Source organism: Leptonychotes weddellii, chromosome 2, assembly GCF_054177405.1.
Source record: "Leptonychotes weddellii isolate Sample4059 chromosome 2, ASM5417740v2, whole genome shotgun sequence".
Classification (NCBI taxonomy): domain Eukaryota; kingdom Metazoa; phylum Chordata; class Mammalia; order Carnivora; family Phocidae; genus Leptonychotes; species Leptonychotes weddellii.
The window spans coordinates 94953615-94980116 of record NC_138370.1 but is presented as its reverse complement, the minus strand read 5'-3'; the positions used below and the strand labels follow the sequence as shown (position 1 = coordinate 94980116).

Sequence of the window (26502 nt, the reverse complement as noted above, 5' to 3'; positions counted from 1 at the left end):
TCTTGTATTGGTAACAGAATAGTTACCAGCAAATTTGACTACATAATATATTTCTATAAAAATGTGCTCCCTTATTAGGTACTAATTTAAAGTACTGAAGGTATTTTTAACTTCCAAAACTTAACTATCAATTTAGTTACCAAATTACCAATTTTAAATATCGAAGATGCATTTCAACCGTGGGTGGGGGGTAAAGATGCTCCCTAATTAATTGGGTAAAATTTTTTTCTTTTTTTAGGAAAGTGAGTAGTGCATAGAGCATGTCAGAATGTTAACACATACTGGGGCGCCTGGGTGGTTCAGTCGGTTAAGTGTGGGACTCGTGATTTTGGCTCAGGTCACGATCTTCGGCTTGTGAGATTGAGCCCCAAGTCCAGCTCCGTGCTGAGTGTGGAGCTTACTTAAGCTTCTCTCTCTCTCCCTCTGCCCCTCCGCCCTGCCCACTCGCAGTCAGTCTCTCTCTCTCTAAAAAAAAGTGTATTAACACATACTGAAGGAAGTGCTTTCCAACCCTGGGCAGAATTCTCTTTGCACTGGCACATGAGCACCATTTTGGTCTAGCTACACTTACACACAATCTCTCTGTCCATAAGTATTTTGAATCTGCAATTCCACTTACTGAAATAGTCCCTTTTCCATCTGAACTGGATGCAGTTACCATTTATATAATACATTTAGGTAGCATCATTGCACTTCAGCAGTAGGTCTCTAGCAATTACCCAGTATAGTTTTTAGATTGATGTTTAATTCATTATGAACGAAGTTCGAAATTCTGCGTAGTCTGCTACTTACAGAAAGGAGACGTCCGTGGCCTAACTGCCATTAATTTACATCAAGTGTCTTTTATTTAACATGGGGGGGGCAGGGGGAGGGCGGGGAAATTAGTTTAATTTTTTGGCATTTGTGACTTCTTCCCACGCTCCAGATCTTGTCTAAGGCAGGGTCATTTCCCTATTTCTAAAGCCCCATGCTTGTCTTTTGCTTTGGTCATTTGGAAATGTCTCCCAGCCAAGCAATGTGGAGAGTTCTTTGCTATAAGGGATAAGAGAAAAACAACTTTTTTTTTCTCACCACAAATCCTGACTGTAAACACAGGCCTGCCCCTCCGTGACCCTGGACGCTTCCAGTTCCACACATGCACGGACCATGGGAGTCCTCTCTCGGCAGCCCTCACCTGCCGCTCCCATCATGCTGCAGCCGCAGCTCCGAGCAGGCAGTAAATCTGTCAGTGGGGCCTAGCACCAAATGGCACTGGGTTCCTATCAAGCCTTTTAAGACAAGTCTCCAAACACTTTCTTCCCTTCGGATTGACATAAATGCTTCACTCGGGAAAAGACTGATACCAACATCTTTACTCAAGTTGCTTTTTCTCTTAAAAAATTTTATCAATACGAAACTGATAAGAGCAAATTTCAAAGAATCATCTAAATGTATCCATACTTGAAAAATCAAGGACACTCATTTTGTTTTGATTTGCCGGTAAATACTGCCTAGTGCCTGAAGAGCTGGAGATAAACTGAGGGCTAGGCTGAGAGTGGATCACTTGGCTATCAGGTTTGCAGACTGTACTTGTGAAGCTCCATCAACTACTTCAAATGAAAGGCCTGTGTTTACCCCCCTTTAACTTGGAACACCACACTTCCAGCTTCTCTTTCTCCCATTAGTTCCAGTTCAGTGCTATTATCAATGATGTATTGAAATAGAAAGAGGGTCTCAAAGTAATCTGAGAAGGGGGAAAAAAAACCAGGATTCTGCATTCTAAATATTACAGCCAGTTGGAAAGGATGACTAGCACAGAAATCCTCAAGCCTCACAACCAACTATATAGCTACTTTTCCCCAAATTAATCAATTTCTGGTATTTTAGATATACGCTTCATATTTAAAGTAAGTTTAATGGTTTGTTTTCTCCATATATATGCATACGTATATATATATACATACACACATACACACACACACTCACATATATATTAAAAATGACTCTACCACTATATGAGACAAACAAAAGTTTGGAGTTACACCTGAGTTCAAATACTATTTTGGCCATTTACACGTAGGTTTATGAGGATTAAAGGAGATAGCATATATAAGTATCTAGAATGTGACATGTGATAGGAACTATATATTAGTCCTTACTTCTTCCTCATCAGCCATAAAATATTAGGCCTAAAAAAATTTAAATTATGTTTACATAATCAATGTAAACTTGTTGTTTTTAAATCCCCTAATAACTATGACTTGATTTTTTGTTATTTTAGTACTGTTCCTTTTGATTTTCTTTCCCCTGTGTGGACTGACATCACTTTATTTCATGAAAGGATAGTCTTTTCAACAAATGGTTTTGGGTAAATAGGATAACCGCATGCAAAAGAATGAAGTTTGACTTTTACCTTACACCATATACAAAAATAAACTCTAATATAGATCTAAATGCAAAACCTAAGCCATAAAATACTTAGAACAAAACAGTGGGAAAACTTCATGACTTTGATCTGGCAAATATTTCTTGGATATGATACCAAAGCATAGGCAACAAAAGAAAAACAATAAATAAACTGGACTTTACCAAAATTAAAAACTATCTGCATCAAAGGACATTTTCAACAGAGCAAAAAGGCAACACACTGTATGGAAGAAAATATTTGCAAATCATATATCTGACAAAGGGTTAATGCCCAGAATTTATAGCTAACATCTACAACTCAACAACAACCAAAAACAAACAATTCAATTAAAAAGCAAGTCTTGAACAGACATTTCTCCAAAGAAGATATACAAATGATCAATAGGCACATGAAAAGATGCTCAACATCACTACACATTAGGAAGATGCAAATCAAAACCACAATGATACCATTTCACTCATTAGAATGGCTATTATCCAAAAAGCAAACAAACAAACAAGCAAGCAAACAAACAAAAAACAGGTGTTGGCAAGGAAGTGGAGAAATGTGCACTGCTGGTGGGAATGTAAAATAGTGCAGCTGCAATGGAAAACAGTATGGTGGTTCCTCAAAGAATTAAAAATAGAATAACCACATGATCCAGCAATTCTACTTCTGGGCATATACCCAAAAGAACTGAAAGCAGCTATTTGATATGTCTCCCGAGGCATGGGAAACAAAAGCAAAAATAAATTATTGGGACTTCATCAAAATAAAAAGCTTCTGCTCAGCAAAGGAAACAGTCAAAACTAAAAGGCAACACAGAATGGGAGAAGATATTTGCCAATGACATATCCAATAAAGGGTTAGTATCCAAAATCTATAAAGAACTTATACAACTCAACACCCAGAAACCAAATAATCCAATTAAAAAAATGGACAGAAGACATGAACAGACATTTCTCCAAAGAAGACATACAGATAGCCAACAGACACATTTAAAGATGTTTGCCATCAGGGTGCCTGGGGGGCTCAGTCGATTGAACATCCAACTCTTGATTTCAGCTCAGGTCATGATCTCAGGGTCATGGGATCAAGCCCGGAATCAGGCTCCATGCTCAGCAGGGAGTCTGCTTATCTCTCTCTCCCCCTGTTCCTCCCCCACTTCTCTCTCTCAAATAAATAAATAAATAAATAAATAAATAAATAAATAAATAAATAAAATCTTTCAAAATAAAAAAGGATGTTTGCCATCACTTACCATCAGGATAATGCAAATCAAAATTACAATGAGATATCACCTCACACCTGTCAGAATGGCCAAAATCAACAACACAAGAAACAACAGGTGTTGGTGAGGATGTGGAGGAAAAGGAGCACTCAGGCACTCTTGGTGGGAATGCAAATTGGTACAGCTACTATGGGAAACAGTACAAAGTTTCCTCAAAAAAGTTAAAAATAGAACTACTTTACCATCCAGGAATTGCACTATTGGCAATTTACTCAAAGACTATAAAAACACTAATTCAAAGGGATACGTGCACACTTATATTTATATCTGCATTATATACAATATCCCAGATATGGAAGCAGCCCAAGTGTCTATCAATTGATGAATGGATAAAGATGTAGTATATATACAATGGAATATTATTCAACCATAAAAAAGAATGAAATCTTGCCATTTGCGACAACATGGATGGAGCTGGAGAGTATAATGCTAAGTGAAATAAGTTAGTCAGAGAAAGACAAATACCATATGATTTCACTCATACGTGGAATTTAAGAAATCAAACAAACAAGCAAAGGGAAAAAAGAGAGAGACAGACAAATCAAGAAACAGACTCTTAATTATAGAGAACAAATTGATGGTTACTAGTGGGAAGGGGGATGGGAGAATGGGTGAATTAGGTGATGGGGAGTAAGGAGTACACTTGTCTTGATGAGCACACGGTGATGAACGGAAGTGTTGAATCACTATATTATACACCTGAAACTAATATAACACTGTATGTTAACTAAGTAGAATTAAAATTTAGAAAAAGAAAGAAAGCAGCTACTTGAACAGGTATTTGTAATACCCATGTTCATAACAGCATTATTTACAATAGCCAAAAGATGGAAGCAACCCAAGTGTCAATTGATGGATGAATGGAGAAACAAAATGTGGTATATGCATACAATGGAATATTATGCAAATGCAAAAAGGAAGGAAATTCTGACACATGCTACAAAATGGATAGACCTTGAAGACATAGTTTAAGCCAGTCACAAAAGGACACATACTCTACGATACCACATAGATGAAGTACCTAGAGCAGTCAAAATTTATAGAGACAGAAATTAGAATGGTGGTTGCCAGCAGTTGGGAGAAGAGAAGTGGGTAAGGAGTTTCATTTTGGGAAGATTAAAAATGTTCTGGAGATGGATGGGGAGATGGTTGCACAACTCTCTGAATGTACTTAAAGCCACTGAACGGTACACTGAAAAATGGTTATATGGTAGCTTTTATGCTATGTATATTTTACCACAATAAACAAAATCAATTACAAAGATCTAGCTGATTCTACCCAGATTCTACCCAGAAGATAGTTTTAATCAACATACGGGAGCTTGATAAGAAAATCCATTCACACCTGTAGGATAGCACTCCACTTCTAAAAGCTGGTCCCAGGACACTAACAAATTCCCCAACGAATGTTACTAATAGCAAATTTAAATATGAAAAGAGTCTTTCCTCACTTGAAATGCCATAGGTGGCTTATTTTAATGTGGCAATTACTTAAGAGTCAGAAAGAACTAATTCAAATTCTAGTTCTACTATTTAGCTATGGAAAACTATGCAAGTACTTAATCCCTTAGTTTCTTCCATCTGTAAAAGTTTTTCCTTTTAGGACCACTATAAAGATTGTTTTAAGATAAAAATAAATAAATAAAATAAATTTTAAAAAGAAAGATTGTTATAAGGCAATATAAATATACATATTTACATGTGTAATACATATACATATTTACATATCTATGTATATCTTTATTAAATATTCGCATAATCTGAATATTACACGCTAGATATATATAGGAATTTACACTATCATTATACCCAAACTGCCTTCCCGCATGTTCAGTATAAATATATCCACACATTATTTCAGCTGAAAACAGTTATCACCCAGATATTACTATGTCTGCAACGTCATCTAACTGTTAAGAGCAGTTGTCTCTTGCAAGTATTCAAAGACAGATAGGCAGGTAGAGAGCCAAGTAACTAGTTCAAATTTGTGTCTGTCAACATTTCAGAAGAGGCAGTTTCTTGTCTGGATCTCCAGACCTAAGACATTTGTTTATTTGTTTATTTGTACCATAGAGAAGGATTTATTTTTTTCATTTCACATTTTATTATTTTGTCTTAGAAAAGAGATTCATGCTAATGGTTTATAATGAAACAAGCTAAGATGCATGAAGAAAAAATTAATGACTTCCCTCCCTCTTTTTCCACCCCCTACCTTGGGTAATCAATGTTAGCATTTTTCTCCTTGACCATACAAATATATGCAAGCAGACATGTACATAGAATTCTAAAGATTATGTATTTTTACAAAAATGGAATTGCACCAAATACGTTGCTTCACTCACTTAACATATTATAAACATTCCTCCAGTTCATAAATTTGAATCTAACTCATTTTAAATTATAGAATTATACTCTCTAGTATGATATACCACAAATGATTCCGTTTGGACATTCATGGGTTTGTTTGTTTTGCTTGTGTATGTGTTTGTAAACCGTTACAAAAAAATGTTGTGATAAATAGCTTTATATAAATATTTTTCCATAATAGTGCTTTTATTTATTATAAGCTAGATTTTCAAAGAGCCAATGAATATATTTATTTTTAATTTTGAAATTCACTACTTAATATGCATTGATCTCTTCTCTATTCTATTTGCCTGATCTAGTTGTCTTTTTCTAGGGTAGTAACATACTGTTTTTTGGGGGGGTTTTTTGTTTTTTTTTTTAAGATTTTATTTATTTATTTGAGAGAGCGAGAATGAGAGAGAGTACATGAGAGGGGGGAGGGTCAGAGGGAGAAGCATGCTCCTCGCTGAGCAGGGAGCCCGATGCGGGACTCGATGCCAGGACTCCAGGATCATGACCTGAGCCGAAGGCAGTCGCTTAACCGACTGAGCCACCCAGGCGCCCAGTAACATACTGTTTTGTTTATAGGTTGTGATAGAGATGACAATTGCTCATCAGTATCTGTGCTTTCCTCATCTTCCTGGGTACACCACTGGAATACATTTCTCATTCCTCTTGCATTTAGGTGAAGCCACGTGATTAGTGACTACTCACCGAGGAAGTTTAGGAAAAGTAAGACTTTTCCATCTTTTTGCCAATCACTGGATGAATGAGGAATTTCAGAAGGAAGGAAAAGCCACAAGACATTCAGGTGTGCTGGTCTACAATGCTTCGACTCTCGACGCCAAATCTACCCCTCTTTGCCCTGCTTTGTTACACTGAAGTCAGATCCTATAAACAAACACATATCCTTTGCCCGGTGGCACAAGGCTCAGCTTGTCAGCAGAAGGTGTTAGAGGGATGCTTTAAGAGGAATGGGCTTCTCATCCTGATTCTGGGGTGGTTTTTCCTATTGATTCTTGCAGCACATGGCAACAAACAGTGTGCCGGACACCCATGGCGCTCACCCACCCAGCAAACTTCCCTGGCACCCAAGCGGGCAGCTTCTTACTGAGTCTCAGCAGCACAGTGGGTGGTTTTCTACTTGCCAGCCCCAGCCTGTGGCACCTCAGCAAACCTGCCTACCTTCCAAATGGCCACAGCCACAACCTCTCCAAAGAGCTCTGACTCCCAGATTTCAGGGGCTAAAGGGGAGATTCTTCCAAGTCTATTCCTTCCTTTAGTACTCTGCCTCGGCCTTAGAGGTAGAAACTGCTTCCCATATCTGCCAATCCCCTATTCTTTAGAGTTCTCTCTATAACTTAGTAGTTAATACCCCTAGTTCATAAATCTCCAATTTACAATTGCCCTGTTCAAATTACTGATACAGTTTCTGTCTCCTAATACAGCATAGCCCTGACTGGCTATTGGAAAAGAGCCTCCCACCCCACGCTACCTATTACAAGAATATAAAATAATTGTGTTTGGCCACTAAAATTTGAGGGTTGCTGATTATAGCAATTAGACTACCTTGAACAAGCAATTGAGTTACAGGATTACTGCCGTAGGTAATATCAGGTAAATCAGTACTCTAGGCCCTTTTTCAAATTGGCATAGCTATTCTCAGACAATAATACTTTGATATGAAATTTGACTTCATTTATCTCATTCTAGTAAATGAAAATTTCACTCCACTGGAATTCCAACTGAAATAATATTTTTATGAAATTTTATATTTTTATAGTATTAACTCTTTCCCCTGGGAAACATAATGTGACTCTGTAGTTGTTTAGACTTTATATAAAGTCCTCCAGTTATGTAATTTTTTTCCATATAAGAATACCTTGCTTATTAAATTTCTTTTATTGTTACTTCAAATAAGATATCTTTCTGTTTCAATTTTTTAACTGTTCTTTCTAATTCAAAGCATTTCTTTTTTTTTTTAAGATTTTATTTATTCATTTGTCAGAGAGAGAGGGAGAGAGAGAGAGAGAGAGAGAGAGCACAAGCAGGGGGAGCGGCAGGCAGAGGGAGAAACAGGCTCCCCCGCAAGCAAGGAATACAATGTGGGACTCGATCCCAGGACCCTGGGATCATGACCTGAGCCGAAGGCAGACACTTAACGACTGAGCCACCCAGGCATCCTTAATTCAAAGCATTTCTATAGATTTTTGTATATTAATTTTTTTAATTTAGTGAAATTATAGTCTATAAATTCTATCTGTAGTTACAAGAAACTACTTTGCCTTTGGACTATTACAAATAATTTTTTTTGAATATTCTTGCACATCTCTTCAACTTAATTGAACACAGGTCTAAGGAGTGGAATAGACATCTATTGAGCCAGGATCTTGTTGGCACAGCTTCATGAACAAGACTTTGGTATTCTTGGAAAAAGTTAATTTTTTTTTTTTACATTTATAAGTATATAGCCCAGAGAAATATAACTGATCTAGTAAAATCATATGCTATGGGAGCAAGTGATATGATTGTTGTTAAACAGTTCCCAATATTAAAACAGAAATGTCACTAGACTTGAAAAGGCAATTAACCAGATATTACAGTTTGATAGGCCTAAATTTTAGAAGGCCCTGACAGTCAGGCTATGATGTTTGCATTAGACAATGGGTAATGGACACTGAACAGCAGAGGGACCTGGTCTAAGGGAGACAGGCACTCTGGCAGAATGGCTGGCCTAGAATGAAATGTGAATTTAGGGGAGTGAGCTATTTATAAGCAGCTTGGAAATGATCTCTTTTTGGAGATTTCAGAAAATGGGGGGACTCAAGGAAAGCTTCAGACATTTGTCCCAAAATGGATCCAGAAACTTCTTTCTTTGTAGTAGTTTCATCATATTTGAATGCAACAAGAATGTTAACATTGAACTCTTCACAGGTTAAATTTATCTCACAACTTCGAGCCCAAATAAGTTTGGTTCCAACTCTGGGTGAATATCTAAAAACAAATTGATTGAGTTAAAAAAGAAGAAGAAAAATGTTTTACAATGATGACAATTACCAGAGGGCTTAGGAGAAAAATGTTTACCCTTCAAAAGCACAACAGACACGCACAGAATTGTTGTAATGATTTTAGTTATGCTAATAAAGTCACTGGATTTCTACTTTATGAAGGAGTTTCTCAAATTACTCAAAATCCTGCTTTGGATATTTTTGCTTTTAGAAATGCAGGAGGTACAAGTGGAGGATAATTAATACCTTCCTGCAGAGACAAAAACAGAATCCTCAAGAGAATCAAATGAAAAGCAGAAACGGAGCAATCGGTGCAAAGCGCACTGGAAAATCTGCCTGTTGGTGTGATGCCAGTTCAGCCATGACTTATATCCACACCCTCTTTGAAACAGAAACTTTAAAAAATCACTTTTTGTCACAGCCAGGAAAAGGAAGATTTGAAAACTACTGTCATCAGAGAAGGTAGTATCCCATTAGCACAATTTCTCCTACCGCCCGTTCTTGTCATTTTTCCACATGCAGAGACATCATGCAGAAAAGCACATTTACAAGCATCTGCGTGTGGTATTATAGGAAGGGTTTGTGTTTCTATGTGTCATTCTTCACCAATACCCAGATAGCCTTAGGGACCCCTGAAACTGTACCAGAATTTCAAGGTGTCAAGTTAGTGCCCCCAAAAGGTTATCTCACAGTTAGGTTTTTGGACATGCTAACTTCAGGGTCTAGAGGCCCCCGGGGAGCTGTGTCATTCCTGCAGGTGGATGAAGAGACAAACATATAACAAGCTAGGAGACTCCCTGAAGTTCTTTCTGTCAAAAATCACTCAGACATGATGTTTATTTGTAGTAGCATTTTTGCCTGGACTAAGGGAAGATGGATGAACCAAAACCTAGATGGACTTGTCATTAATGGCCCAAATCAATCATTACAAAAGCCACTGCATTACCTCAAAAAGAGGACTAAACCAAAAGTATTATGAAAAAAATGAGAGATAACAACTTTACTTTGCTGATGCTTCTATTAATGATAAATAATCTGTTAGTGTATTCTATTAGTGATAGGCAGATTATCGATTTATTTGTCTTCGTGTAACAACATTGAATCAATTAACTTTACAGGAAAATTAGAGAAATTTAACCCTATAAAAAGGTAGTATACAAACAGATGTATTGTGCTTCATGTGATAATGCAAGGGATCAACAAACCGGAAGTTTACACCAAATTTTCCATAACACTACTTTCAAAGCAGAGGATTAATACCTTTGTGAATTGTATTTAACACACAGATATTCAATTAGACCATGAATTTAAGGTAAAGTGGAACTATGAGACGTTCTTCAAGAGACCACATTTACAGTTCAGAACAGGTTCAACTCAGAATTGCCCTTCATTTATACTAGGAACTAAACAAAAGAAGCTTCATGAATGTAGAATTAGTGGGTGTCATCTCTGTGTTACTTGGTTTCCTAGACTTTGGGGCCCACTGGTAATTGGCATTAGCAAAGACCACAGCCGAAGCAGTGGCTTAAACATTGTTGTGTGCACACTCCCCTCTCGTGCTAAATAAAAGAACTATTCACAATTACACTGAATGCATGTAAAGAATGTAGGCCATAGAAAGTGATGGATTATTTACCTTTGGGAAAACTTCAACATGCAGAGTATAAACATAATCCTTTCCCCTAGAAGATGCCTACTTTCAACAATGCAGGTAAGCAAACAACAGGGCCTAATTGTTTTCTACACTTTTGACTCCAATATGTTACAACCCAAGATACTGAAGTAACTTGCAAATAAGATAGTAAAATGTCTATCACTGAACACTAGAGATTAAGAAATGTCTCATTTTACAAGAACAAACAAACAAAACAGAAGAAAATAAGAAACATGAATTAAAACTTTCCAGCTTTGTATTGATCCTTGTTAAGGGTGTAAAACCAGCCATCAGTGGGGGTTTCTGAGCATTGTAAAGGAGGTGGTCACAAGAAGCCAAGTGAATTCAATAAAAGGAATTCATGGTGTCCTCTCATTTCTTTTTCTTTTAGGGTTATAAGAGCAGTTTCTTTTCTTTGGGAAAAGCATCCCCATAAAAATCAAACGTTAATGCTAATTAAGTAAAGAAAACTAAAGGTGATGGTTCTTTGACAGGATATAGAAGTTTGGAATTAGTAAGAGTAAAAAGATAAATTTGATGATATTTGATGACATAAACAAGTTCACCATGTGCTCTAGACAAAAAAATAAAATAAAAAAAAAGAATGATCCTTGATTAGAGATAGTATTTGATACAGTGATATTTGTAAATTTGATTTTTACAAGTCTCAAAACATACTATTATCTAGAACATTAATTATAAATTTAATTTTTCATAGAATCAAAATTATTAGATCTAAAGTTTTTCTGAATTGGTTTCATTATACAACCAACAGTCTTCAAATTTAGAAAATGTTCCATCTTTATTTGCAGATAAGGCAAATGAGACCCATGCATTTTAAATGGAAATTAATAAATAAAAGGTGGAACTTAAAAGTCCAGATCGCATACAGATCTATGTGCCACAATGTTAAATATCTAAACATTAGACTTTATTTCTATTTCCATTATGCTTTCTCATGCACTAACTTCAACTGTTTATCTGTCTGCCCCTTACTAAGCTAACTAACAAGGTAAAAATAATGCATAAATTGCAAATTTAAAATTTAGGTAAATATTGCAAATAATAATGATTGGAGGGGGGAAAAAAGGAAACATATTAGTATTTGTATATCAATTGCAGAGCCAAAGCTTTAAGATCTTTAAAAATCTCTATAAATTTTTATGCAGTGAATATCTCAGATTTGATTTAAATTTCTGAAATGAAGAAATCATATATATAATATGCCCCTATCTCTATCTTTAGTCATTCTCTATTCACTTACTCTGATGTTTCTTCTCCTCAGCATTTATGATTTTCCAAAATTATACTATTTGTACATTTATTTATTATCTGTTTTCCCATTTGAATATAATTTTGTCTGATTTGTTCACATCTAACAACTATGCAGTATCTGAAGCATAGTAATATTTCAATAATCATTTGCTAAAAGAATCAATTAATTTAAAATATCAAAACAAAAATATATCAAAACATGCACATATAATATGTGATACATATATTTGTTAGGTGAACTGCATTAATTTAACATAGGTGCATATTTGCTAAAATCCTAACTAAATATTTTTTAGTATTTCTATTTTCCCTAAGAAGAATTTCTCTATTTTTTTTAAATATTTGACTTTGTGTCTCTAGTCAACCATTCTCTGACTTGCAAGCTCTCTCTGTTTTCTAGAACACCAATAGAGAACTTTACATCTCAAGGTGATAAAATGATGGCCTAGGTAATGTCTGAATATATCAACATTTCTCATGATAATCCTAGAAAAAGCATGCATATTGTTAATAAGTAAACTTGGAAGCAAATATTTATTTAAATATACATCCTGATCATCTTACTGAGGTCCATACGTTAAATTTTAGGACAGTGCGGCTAATTTAGAAATAAGAGAAACCTTAGCCTTTTAACATGACTAGACCTATAAAAGAAAGTACGATTTGGTGAGAAAATGGGGGCAAATGTAGAGATTTGATGGAAAGAAAACAAATGTAAGTACAAAGACTAAATTGAAGTTCAATAGATTATTGATACAAGAGTAGAATTTAATTTAAAAAAATAAAATAAAACCTTAGTAACTTCTTCAGATACTTCCACAGAAGCAAAATGCTCACTTTAGTGTTTGTCTAGTCACTATATATATCATTATCATTTCCAATTGGGTCCATATTAAACATCAAGTCAAACTCATTTTCTGAAAACTAGTTCCAGATTATGGCAGATGTTTGGGGTTGCATATTTTAAAAATAAACTACAAAATACAATAGTAGCCATCTGGTTCAGAATTTTCTGTTTATTGTTTTCTATGGAGTAATGGGCAAAAAATAGAAACAAATAAAAGAAAACAGCTGTCACGGAAAACTTTGAAAGGCCAAAAAATTGTGCTCTTAAACTAGTATTGAAATTAACAGATTGGTCAATTTAAATAACCAGATTTGTTTTTAAAAAATGGTCTTGAATTTTTCAATTAAATTGTCCAGTTACATTGGCATCACTTTGTCTTAAGCCATTAATAGCTGAAGAACATTATAAAATCTTAACATTTATACAAACTGAATATGGCTTCCCACTGACATATATATAATGTACTGACATATATAATGAAGATTTTATTTAAATTTCCATTTAAAATGGCAGTGGGTTGGCAGCTCCATGGATTGACCTCTCACAACTTTACATTTCAAATGTGTTCATATTGACAGAAATGAAATTGCTGGAATTTTGAAGTAATTTCTACAAACAATAAGATTGATTTGACTGGATGGAGAAAAAAAATATTTTCCTATCCAAAAGAGCACAGGAAGAAAATATTTTTCTCTTCCACTATATTTCTATGGATTTATAACTGAAAGGAATGTACCTTTGATTCCAGACTATTCCTACTTCCACTCCTGTCTTATAAAACCTGCTCTTTAAAATTCATGCGATTTTATTACACTCTCCACTCCATTCTTCTTACCGTCATCAAATGAAATGAAGGTCTTTGTCATCTGGCCCAGTTTTCCCTCCATGTTAAATCCTCTCATCTGCCTGAAAAACTTTGCCATTCCAACAAACCCAGCCCTTCAGTTTCCTGGCCTACTGGTTCCATGTAACCTTCTCTTCCACTTCCAACTAGGATACCCGCAACCAGACTGGTAGCCAGTCCTTGCCACAATCCACAATTGCTTCATCTTCAAAAATATTCAATCAAGTATCCTGCTTTCTCCCCACAACTGCTTCTCCTTCCGCCTCTCCTGTTCAACCTCTTCCCTCAAGCAGTGCTTTGGCTTCGTTAGACTACCAGCCCATTAACGTATCTACCACAGCTCTTCCAATACATAAGTAATCTCCTTTCTTCACTTTCCTATCATCCAAGTATAGCACTCCTTGCAAATTCCAATCATCAGGAACACCTGACTCCAAAACCTAAGATCTAGATTCCAAAAGTAAAACCAAATAACACACCTAACAAAAAAGTTTTATGGAAAGAGAAGAAAAAATGAAAGGCAAATCTTGCCCCTACTCAGCTCTATATTCTGCCCCTCCTTGTGGAGCATCTTCAAGATCCATCCCCACACATGTTTTTTATGTTTTTGTTCTGATTCCTCTGATAAATATGAGCCATAGCTTGCAGTGCATCACCTGAAGAGGTAGCAATTCCCTAGAAAGACCATGCTGACGCCGGGCTCTATTGGCTTAGAGGCAAAAAAAAAAAGTGAAAGCAGTGAAAGATCCTGAGGAGAATAAACATCTTTTTTAAGAAATCTATTTCAGATAAGGTCTTTGCGTCCATGCAGTGGGACATTGCTGTCCTCTAGCAAGAGAGAGATGAGCTAGCCTCCCTCCTGGGGGATTCATGGGAATCTGTGGGTTTTTGGTTCTCAAGAGCGTCTACCCAAATATCTCCATTCCATGTGTTTGTCTTTAAGGAGACATAGACATAGGAGACTAGCTGGGCCTATGAATTCAATCTCTTATAACTCTGCCAGTCTCATAATCAAACTTCAGGCCTAATTTTCAGTACAGGTGGCTCTCTTTAAATGCTGCTTGTTATAAGAAACATTGTCCCCCCACCTCATATCTTTTAAGTGCTAAAGCTATCACATAAGCCAGTGCCTCCTCTTTCTTCTGCATTCCATCCTTGTTCCCTAACTGCTACAAACAATGTGAAAATTCATTCACATAGTAAGGTGTCCAAAGTGAATATATCAACACATTCTATATGTAAAAAAATAACCAATCAGAAGATCTAATGGGAAAAATATTGCATTTACAATACCAATAAAAGATTTTTTTTAATGCTTAGTAAATAAATTACCATTAAGTTCAGCTACATGCAACACAAAGCCCAAATAAATAGTGGCTTAGATACACAAGTGGTTAGTGTTTCATGTGAGAAGTCCAGTGGTCAGCGGTCCAAGACTAGAAGAGCTGTTCCACAGATCCCTAAGAGTCCTGGGCTCCTTCCTGGTTTCTGCTCTAGCCAGAATGTCCCATTCTCACCACAAGAAAGAGAAAAGAGAACATACCTTCTCCCTTGAACACTCCTCAAAGTTGCATATACCACTTCCACTTATATCCCTTTGTCCCAAACGATGGCTCAATGACTAGGCTTACCTGCAATGCGGGCTGTGAAATGAAGCCTTTATTCTGGGCGGACATGTTCTAGCTGAAATTCAGGGCTTTCACTGCAGAGAAAGAAGGGGAGGAATAATATTAGGGGACACCTAGGAACGTTTAAGAAAAAAAATATAAGATCTACAAAGAAGGATATTCATATTGCCTGAGAGATACAAAAGATCTGAACAAATGAAAAGGCACACCATGTTTTTGGGTAAACAACAAGAAAATTACCTTGATAATCCACAAATACGTTGTAATAGCCATGAATTTTAGTGCCTCAAATACTATAACAAAAACATGTATAAAACAAGACTGTTAAATAGATGAGTAAATAACAGAAACACAGTTATAGTAACCTTTGGCAGAAAAAATAAATAAAAATAAGGTCATAATTATTTTTAACAATAGAATAAATAATATCCAGATGTCAGTTAAGGTCATCTTTCTGTCAAAAATAAAATTTGTAAACACCCCCATTACACGTCAGGCAAATGTTCAATAGCACCCCCAACACTTCTGCGAATTCCCATGTCTTTCCTTCTCAAAAGTCCCTCTAGCCTTAGTCTTGCCCTCTGAACCGCATTAGATTCTTGCCTTCTGTTTCATTCTACCTTATCCACTGTGCACTGGCCCAGACATGGGACACAGATCCTTTTCTTCATTGATCTAACAACAACTCACAAAGGCCATTTTTGTGTGTAGTCAACTTAAGTTAAAGCTTGGGGCAGTCAAGTAGGTAGAATTACAGCCCTGATAAGTAAACTACTTACATATACTAGGCAACCTGTTCCTAAAAGTCATTAGTGTTTGGCTATCCCACCACTGTGAATTTCACCAATATTTCTAGTAAATCTAGCTTCTTGCCTTGTTACATATCTCTGCTTCCCCCAGGAAAACTGTCCTAACACTTCCCTGTTGCTCTGTTTTTAGGTCTACTTCATTTTGCCTCATCTCAGAAAAGAATTATTTCTCTCTCTCTCTCTCTTTCTCCCCCCAGAGATAGCTCCAACAAATAGCTGGGTAGAACATATCAGAAGGGTTACAATATCACCATAATTTCCATCAGACTCCATAGAGTCATACCTAATAAACAGTGATGCACAGCAGCCAGCTTGTACTGGCTCACAGACACAATTATGTGGACTTCTTTCCTACTCCTGATTCAGTGACTGAGTCCATAAGTAGGTTTAAATCCACATGGTGAAAGTATTTACACCTTGGAAGTTGGCAAACACTACAAATATCAGTGTTTTTGTTTTGGTTTAGGGAGGGGATTTGGGTATTTTTTTGTGTGGTTTTCTGTTGTTGTTGTTGTTTTGGATTTTTGTTTGTTTGTTTGCTTATTTGCAGGACAAGTTTATTAGCACCACACAGCATATACTCTAGAAAGCTCTGTGTTTAATCTGTAAATAAAGATTCAAGTTTTTTGACTCCCTCCCACAAGAACCGGCTTAACCCTCCAGGGCAGAAATAAGAGCAGGGCAAGGACACTAAGCAGCAAGATGATTCCTTTGCTTGGATTCCACACAGACCACAGAAATATGATGTTCTGTCTTATTCTAGTCCATGATTTTCTCCATGCAACAATATTGAGTAGAACTGTTCAGGCAATGTGAGTATGCAACTGTATAATTTATTAATTTAATTTGTTAAGTACACTAACCTTATTAGAGTTCAAACTTGAGGACGAAAAGAAGCTATTATACCATATTCTAAAGAGGTTCAGGGCATCAATATCTCTCCCAAGATCTAATGAAAAGTAGAAGAATCAGCCTACTACTGTCATCCAGGCCCCATCCCCACCACACCCCACCCCAACCACCTATACAAAGAGTTGACTAGAGGGAGAGAAGGACAGGTTGTTGAAGTCAGTGGGCTTGTAGTGTATGCAGTATTCATAGGAAAATGTACTTCCCCAGCCCTCAAGCCAAAATGGCAGGAGGCGATTTTCTCAGAGATTGTTAAATAGAATTTTTTTAGTTCCTCCAGAATGAGACAGGTGGCCTTGCACTGGGGGAATGGCTATCTGCTAAGACTTGATGACTTGTCCCTATGAATTAAAGAGAGATGATGACAGTAAAGCAGCCACAACAGCATTTGCTGTTCCAAGAGGACCAGGGGACACCAGAAAAGGAACTCATCTTGAGATCTTTTTGTGAATACCTCATCCAACAAGGCTACCCTCCAGACTAAGGGACTCCAGCATGGGGAGGCTAGGGTATATACCACAGTGGATGGGAACTGAGTAGGAGAAATTAGAAGTGTTTGCGCCAGAGAAGATGCCCCATGCTCAAGAAATCAGCCACAGGAAGATCTCACAGGATGGTGCAAAGAACTCGCACATGCCCATCCATGAGAAATCAATTCTTTCAATGCCTTTCATATAGAAAGCCTCACCACCATTTACTTGCACAGTAATTTAGCTTTCTAAAAGTCCAAAGATTATATGCTCTGATAAGCAAATGACCCAACAGTTTGAGTTAAATATAGAAGAATTAATAGAAGCTTTGAAAGTTCAATCTTTCCTTTCTCCTCCCATTACAATATCTTTCCCAATAAAATATATACATCATTCTTGGCTTCTCTCAGAAAGTAAAAGCTGTTACAATTGTTTTGTTTTAAATAAAATTCCCCTTCCCAATAATTAGTCATACTGGAGTATGCAAATGTAGAGACAAGAAACCAAATTAACTCTATAAACATACCTGAGGCTGAGGAATTGTACCAATACTCTCTCTCTCTCTCTCTATATATATATATATATATTTTTTTTTTTTTAATATTTGACTTTGTGTCTCTAGGCCAAGTATGTGCTCTCCCTGCCAACCTCATTGGCCCACTTCCTAATGAATTATATTTGGCTGTTCAGCACATTCATATCACTTAACTGATTTTTAAAGGTGCTTGAATTTACCTGAAACAAATGTTGAATATATGGATGCATGTATGAATGTTTCCCACTAAGAGTGAATATGCCTTCTTTTCAAGCATCCATAAAATATTTGCAAATATTGTTTCAAGAATGGGCAAACAAATCAACAGAATATTAGAGACTATCTTAAAACCAATAAAATAAAAAAGATCATAATAGATGGAAAAGAAGCATTGTAAACTAATGTATATAGATGAATTACCCAAAGTTTTTGGGGAAATAATAGTTTTGAGGAACACATTAAGTTGGATCACAATTTTAAACTATCATCCATTAAAATAAATTTTATTTAAAAATAAAAGCAGAAAACAGATGGGAATAATGACTAACTGATCTCAGAATGGATAAACGCTTTCTAAATTTAGGAACAAATAGATCGTTAGTATATGTTGGTTAAATTTATCTACGTAAAATTTGAAGCTCTCTGAAGAGCAAAACCTCACAAGATTGTAAGACAATCCAAACTGAGAAAATTGTTTATATCAACAATGACACATTTAATAATACTTACTATATTAAAATAATGACAACAGTAACAATATATGAAAACTCACTCAAACTCATAAAAAGGACACCAAAACTTTTATTGAAAATGGACAAATGAATATAAAAATTACATAAGGTGGCATATAAATGACTAATAAAATATGAAATAAATATTCAAGCTATTAAGAGAAATACCAATTAAAACAGAAAGAACCATTTTTTATGTTGTCTGAGTTGTCCTGTTTTAAAGATAATGCTGCCAAGAGTATGATGAGAAGGATCTCACACATATATCTACCAAGAAGGAAAAACTGGTATAAACTCTTTGGAAGATAATTCAACAACATGAACAAAGATTAATAAATGTATTGCTGTTTAACCTAAAGGAAATAGTTACAGATGAGAATAAAGATTTATATTGAAGGAAGTTCATGACAGGTTATACATAAAAGCAAATATTGGAAACAACACAATTTCCAATAATAGAATAATTAAATAATTTTTAATAATATTAAATAACATGGTAAATGTTTTAAATATAGCATTAAGTATGAAAGTACATATGTCAGCTTATAAAAATTCTAAAGCTTAAAAAAACACAAAGGAAACAAAATATTCATATTATATTTAGATAATATAATTATAAAGTTTTATTTTCTTCTAAAAACTGTTCAGTATTTTCTGAATTTGGCAATATATGTATATTATAAACATTTTATAAAGTATTGCTTAAGCACTGAGTATGTTTTTTCAATAGTTTCAAAATCTCTGATGAAAATACAGCTTTATATCACAGTGGGTTTGGTACGACTGTCACACCACAGAGTTCAAATCCAAAGCACCTATTACAAATCAAGAGTTAGAGACAGATAGAGGGACAAGGAATTTTCTCGCCCTTAAAAAGTGTCCAGTCTAATGAAGAAACAGACAAGAAAGTCAACTACTAGAACACAATATGCAAAGTGCTGTAACTGAGGCATTCACAGCAGTCTGTTGCAAGGTCAGTTGAAAAACAGTGAATTCAGCCTAGAGGAGGGTGTTGGAAAAACCTCCACAAAGAAGGTGACCTTTGATCTGAAGCATTCTTCTTCCTCACTCTTTTCTTCTTACAGTATATTAAAGACCAAGGAGATACAGTAAAGATAGAGAGCCTTCAAATTTGCCAACAAGGTCACATTATGAGAGGTTCTTAAAATCAGCTGGTGAAAGGGTTATTTATTTTGACTATCTTAAATCTGAAAAATCTAAGGCCTCTTCCTACTAGAGGAGGAAAATATCCCCTTGATGGAAAAAGAAACTGGGGATATTGAGGACTTTGCTGCATCTCGGAAGTGGGACTGGGATCCCACACAGAGCAGGGTGTGGCAAAGAGAGATACTCCTCTTCCAGAAAGGACAGGCTGCTCAGCTGCAAGCTATGGAGTGGGTGACTGACAGCCTCCAGCCATTAACTATATCAGGGTCTGTCTCAGCCTTGCAGCTGAAGTCATTCTTATCTGAGGACAGGGGAAGACAATCTAGCCAATGACTGAACAAGAGAGTGATATAGGAAGCTGGCTATTTTGATCCAATGTGGGACCCTCTAAAGGGCAATTGTTGCTCCAGACTTCTCTGTTGAGCTTCATCAGGTCAGCATCACAGTCTGATGGCTCCTTTCTGCCTCCTTCCTCCTTTCCTTCCCCTTTGGCACTTCTACTGAGTCTCCATATCTGCTTCCCAGAGAATCTAACGGTCACAAGGAAGGTGAGTCAAAAAGGCTCAGGGAAGTGTGGGTAAAGAAGAGAAAAGGAACAGGACCGGAAGGAAAAAGAAATTTGGCCTCCGTGAGTCTAACTGGGCCAAGAGCAATGTAATTTTCTTTCTGGTAATGTCCTCTAGGCTGTTGTAGATATTAAAAAGTATACAAGGAGCACCGTGAGATGACAACATGTGCACCAATTAGGAGGAATTAGAACATTGGGAACTATTGCCAGTTGATTGGCTTGGATGAATAAAAAAGAAAAAATGTACATTGAGACATGGCAAGAATTAAAACTGGAAAGTTGGGAGCTAGACCATGGAGAATGCTGCACTTTATGTCAAATAAATGAACATCTTTCCTTTCAACTTTCTTAAATATGTTCTTTTTGGACTTCCATTATTTTTGTAGTCATATGAGAAGACAATGGAATTATAACATGAACCCAAAGTGAAATTTATTGATATTATCATGCTTAGAGTGAATGTTGGAAATAAAATCAAATATCAGAGGGGCACCTGGGTGGCCCAGTCAGTTAAGTGTCTGACTCTTGATTTTGTCTCAGGTCATGAGCTCAGGGTCGTGGAATTGAGCCCACGATGGGGTCTGTGCTCGGCCAGGAGTCTGCTGGAGATTCTCTCTCTTCCTCTGTTCCTCCCCCCACTTGCGTGTACTCTCTCTCTCTCTCTCCTCCCTCAAATTAAAAAAAGAAAAAAAAAATCAAGTGTGGCTGGATGGCTCAGTCAGTTAAGCATTTGTTTTCAGCTCAGGTAATGATCCCAGGGTCCTGGGATCAAGCTCCGCCATCAGGCTTCCTGATAGGTGGGGAGCCTACTTCTCCCTCTCCCCAACTTGTGCTCTCTAATGTGTGCTCTCTCTTACTTTCTCTCTGAAATAAATAAATAAAATCTTTAAAAAAATCAAATATCAGAGAAGTATGAACCTTGCCAGGACTTCTAAATATCTACTTACCCTTACATCTGTCATAATATTTCAGAGGCACACAATTAGACTATTAACTCCAGTGATCACAAAAGAAGGTGGCAATTTGAGCACATATAAGATTTAGCTAAGATATGTATTGAAAGGTTTTTATCACCAGTGTACTTTCAGATAATAACAGTTTCTCTGTGATATGGTCTTTTCCAGATCAAAGTTTCCAAATATCTTTACAAAACTACATGTAAACACCTATCCAGAGAGCTGTTCTTTTCTGTGACATAGTTTGCCTTTCAGACATGTTACAATCACTTAATCATGACTCACAACCACTTTTATGGACAGCTACATCAAATTGATTGTGGTTTACAAGGCCTAGGAACTAGGCTAGTTCCTCATGGCATTTACTTCACTGTTATCTATCACACAATGACAAAATAATAAGTACATAAATTCATTTTGTTTCAAGTGTTACAATGAACAGAAGAACTAAAACAGTCCACAAGGTATTCTCCTAAGTGGGTACTTTCCAGTGACCCTCATTGGTTGACACTGCTCAATAAAACATTCTTAATACGAATGTTTGTGTCCATGGTAAGGACTCAAATGGGCTTAAGCTGAGAATCACTTGAAAGCAGGGATTTTGTCTTATGTTATTCTCTATATCTATAGTGCCTAGGGTCCCATAGATAACAATTTCTGACTTTTGTTTTAGTTTTGAAAATCAGAAATAACTTCTCTGAAACTAGAATAGCATGCCTTGTTCCAATGACTATGCTCATGGAAATGGAACTAGAAAGGGGAAAAAAAAATAGAAATGGAACTGAAAAAGAAAAAAAAAATCCAGGAGCTTAGTAAGTTACAATTTTTAGTAAAGTTCATTATGATTAAATGGCCCCAAAAAATCCATCCACAGTGGCTTTCTCTCATCCAGTCATACATGTTTAGCCTCTGCAAAGCCTGGTAGGCCATTGGCCCAGCATGAACTTCATGAAGTGTAGATGGCTATCATTTGTAAATACACTGCACTTCCTCAGAATTAATTTCTCTGATGCTAATGAAAGTTTTGCAGCTGTGTATGTTTATTAACAAATAGGTTTAAAATATCAGCCATGATTTATTTTCTACCAAAGTCATTTTATAGCATGTTTTCTGCTTCTATCAGGATTATCATCAGTTCAATCAATAGAAATGACAAAATAAATAAAAGAAAAACTATAGATAAACAAAATTACCAAAGACAATAAAAGGTAAAAATGTAAATGTCACTTGAGTTGCCTTCCTTTTCTGTTTCTCCATCCACTCTTCTCCTTTATCCAAGAATTTTTATGAATTATACTGAACAGATCATTGCACTAATGCCCTGACTCAAGCTCCTTGGGAGCATGAGCATGAATTACAGTTGTACAGATTTTTTAAGGGTTTTATCTGAGAGCTTAGCTAGAGATGCAAAATTTGAAATAACAATAATATTTTTAGAAGGATAAATATAGAACTTAATCACCTTAGTAACTGTTCAATATTTATTTTCATACTCTTTAATTAACCACATGACAGTTTACTATAAATATGCATGCTACTATTGACCAAAATGCATAATAAAAATCTATAGACAGTCTCTAACTTACAGTGGTTTGACTTATAATTTTCTGACTTTGGGATGGTATGAAAGCTATCTGCATGCAGTAGAAACCATACTTCCAATTTTGAATTTTGATCTTTTCCCAAGCTAATGATTCACAATACGATACTTTCAAGTGATGCTAAGCAGAAACAGCAAGCCAGAGCTCCCAATCAGCCACATGATCATGAGGGTAAACAACTGATATACTTAAAATCATTCTGCACCATACAACCATTCTGCTTTTTACTTTAGTATCCAATGAGATATTCAACACTTTATTATAAAATAGGCTTTGTGATAGATGATTTTGTCCAACTGTAGGCAAATGTAAGTATTCTGAGCATGTTTAAAGTAGTCTAGGCTCAGCTGTAATGTTTAGTAGGTTAAGTGTATTAAATGCATTTTCAGGTCATGATATTTTCAACTTCAATGGGTTTATCAGGACATAACCCCATTGTATGTCAGGAAGATACGTAATTATATTTGAAGCAGAGAGGTTAACAAGCAAAACTTTATTTGAGAAATCTTCTTGTTAAATTCATCAAAGTTTAGTGAAAATTGTGAAATTAACTAGTTAATTTTGCCTCTGACATTTTTCCCAATTCAAGGAAGAATCATCTCCATCTACCCCTAGCTCCCTTTAAAACAAATTATTATGTTTTTCTACTACTAAAATAATATATGTCAACATTTAACATGAGAAGGTGCTCTGTATCTCTGTTATCACTTAATTATATTAACTATATTGATGCATTTATACAACTCCTTCCCCAGAATATAAATTCTTCTAACCAGAAATAGAAACTTTGAGACTCTGGTGCCTTAAACAGTGAGCAGCACATATTAGAGGCACAACATGCTTTCTATTAAACAAATAATAATTAAAAAAACAAAAACACAAGTTCACTACTAGAGTTATTTACTTATTTTCTTGGCATTTCTTCCCAATTTTTAAATTATATTCTTTCTGGATTATTTTTCTAAGTTGGAAAATAATTCTAAAAATTTTTGATAAGAAAACAAAACATTCAGGGGCGTCTGGGTGGCTCAGTCATTAAACACCTGCCTTCGGCTCAGGTCATGATCCCAGGGTCCTAGGATCGAGCCCCACATCGGGCTCCCTGCTCTGCGGGAAGCCTGCTTCTCCCTCTCCCATCCCCTGCTTGTGTTCCCTCTCTTGCTGTGTCTCTGTCAAATAAATAAATAAAATCTTAAAATACACACATATATATATATATATATATATATAAAGAAAATGAAACATTCAGAAAGCCCTCAAGAATCAAGTAAGTAAATCTCATAGGGTAGAAATGAAGACACTATAAAAGGAAGATATTTCAGAAAGCCAGAGAACTTACTGTCATTGCTAAGACTGTGACACTCTCTACTCCACTTCCTTATAATGTTACCTCTTGACCGTTAAGAAAGTGAGATCTTTACTATAAGAGGAAAGAGATAAAATAGGTAATTAAAGAAGGCAAAGAAGAGCCATGCAATATTAAATGAGAATTGGTAATATTAGTATGAGCTCAAGATTTTTTATATGCGTTTTCTAACTCTATTCACTGGATGGATATAGGAACAATAACATCTCTATAACAATGAGCACATTTTATGACCAGATCTTGTATTCTAAACACCATTCTCTACTGAAAGAAAATAGAGAAATTTGGAGAAATGCTTATTGCAGCAATAAGTTGGGAATAATACAAAGTTAACCTAAGAAATCATGTTGCACTAGAAAGAAATAAAAGTGCTCAAAGACTAGTGAGGTTGTATTAGTTATCCATCACTATAAAATAAATTATTCTCAAACTTAGGACCTAAACAATAAATATTTATTATCTCAGAGTTCTGTGATTCTAAAATAGAGGACAGCTTAGCTGGGTCTTCTGGCTTAAGGTCTCTAAAAAGGCTGCAATGAAGTTGTCAGCCAGGCTGCAGTCCTCCCAGGCTCATATGAGAGAAGATACACTTTTAAACTCGTTCATGTGGCTGTTGACAATTGACAATATGTGTTTTATCATTACCTGTTATATTGAAAGCTCAAGTTTCTTGCTGGCTGTTGATCAGAAGGCATTCTCAATTTCTAGCCATGTGGGCATCCTCATGGGGAAGCTGACAATATTGTGTCTGGCTTCCATTAGCATGAGCAAATAAGAAAGAAAGAGATGAATAGCAAGACAGAAACCATGGGCTTTTCATAACCTAATCTCAGACATGACATACCATCACTTTTGCCCTCTCCTGTCTGCTAGAAGTGAATCACTAGATCCAACCCCCCATTCAAGGGGAAGGATTATATAAGGGCATGAATATTGAGGGAGCAGGGATCACTGGGAGACGTTCTAGTGGCTACTGATCACACGGATCATATGTGCAAAGAAACAAACTTGAATGAGCTCCAATTAAATTGGCTATTTAGGACAATTTGGTCATCAATAAAAATAAATATGATAATTGATTAAGATGCAATGAATTTAAAAAAACAGTCTATAGCTATTAGAAAAGGTAGACAAGAAAAAATAATTTTTTAAAAGATTTTATTTTATTTAATTTAGAGAGAGAGAGAGAGAAAGAGTGAGTGGGGGAGGGGCAGAGGGAGAGAGACTCTGAAGCAGACTATGCACTGAGCATGGAGCCCCACAGGGGCTTGATCCCATGACTATAAAATCATGACCTCGAGATCACGACCTGAGCCAAAATGGAGAGTCAGATGTTTAACCAACTGAGTCACCCAGGCACGCCCAAAAAAGAATTTTGAGGTGACAGAAATATAGTATTTGAACTCAGATTGTCATTTTAAATAGGAAATTTAGACTTCTTTTTTTGAAAACTCACACATTATCTTCAATAATTCTATCTTTCACCCAGTTCCTATGGAAAGTTTACACATATATTTGATCCAATAAAAATTTTGGTCTATCTCTTAAAAAAAAAAGAAAAAAAGAAAAGGAAAGAAAAGAAGGAAAAGGTGGGAAGTAGAGAGGAAGAACAGTCTTATTTATAAAAGAATGCCAGCTGATAATAGAAGAAATTAGAGATTTAGAAAATCATCATCTTGCAACCCCTCAATGTAATAAATGATTCAGGTAAGGATTATTAAAAAGAGCTAAAGGCATTGCATGAAATGTAGTTGTATAACAGGATAGTTACATAATGCCAAAATATCATCTAATATATTAAATATTAATTAAAAAGATCAAAAAGTATGTTTTTTTCAATACTAATTCTGGTGGTCTGCACCTTAGCCAATCACTAATAGACAATTTTATTATATGCCTTCTGATAAAATGTAATACAAAATATGGATCATCACCTATGAAATATTCTTGCCATAAAGTTTTGAACTTAATCTAGTGAAGCTTTTAGACCACAAATTCAAATTACAGTAAATACAGGGGATAGAGGGACAAATTAAATGATACTATGAGCAAGCAAACAGACAAATCTAGAATGTATGACATCTACAAGAAAATTACCCTGAGTTCAAAAG

The 26502-nt window shown here is 35.8% G+C and overlaps 1 long non-coding RNA gene across 3 annotated transcripts in view; it reads right to left on the bottom strand.

Annotated features, from left to right (window-relative positions):
* LOC145720132 (uncharacterized) overlaps positions 1-26502 on the bottom strand; it is a 361125-nt gene that overhangs the window by 206358 nt on the left and 128265 nt on the right. For all 3 annotated transcript variants that reach the window (XR_014142903.1, XR_014142901.1, XR_014142902.1), the window contains exon 3: positions 15283-15353. This is a non-coding gene — a long non-coding RNA (uncharacterized LOC145720132). The remainder of the gene's footprint in view (positions 1-15282; positions 15354-26502) is intronic.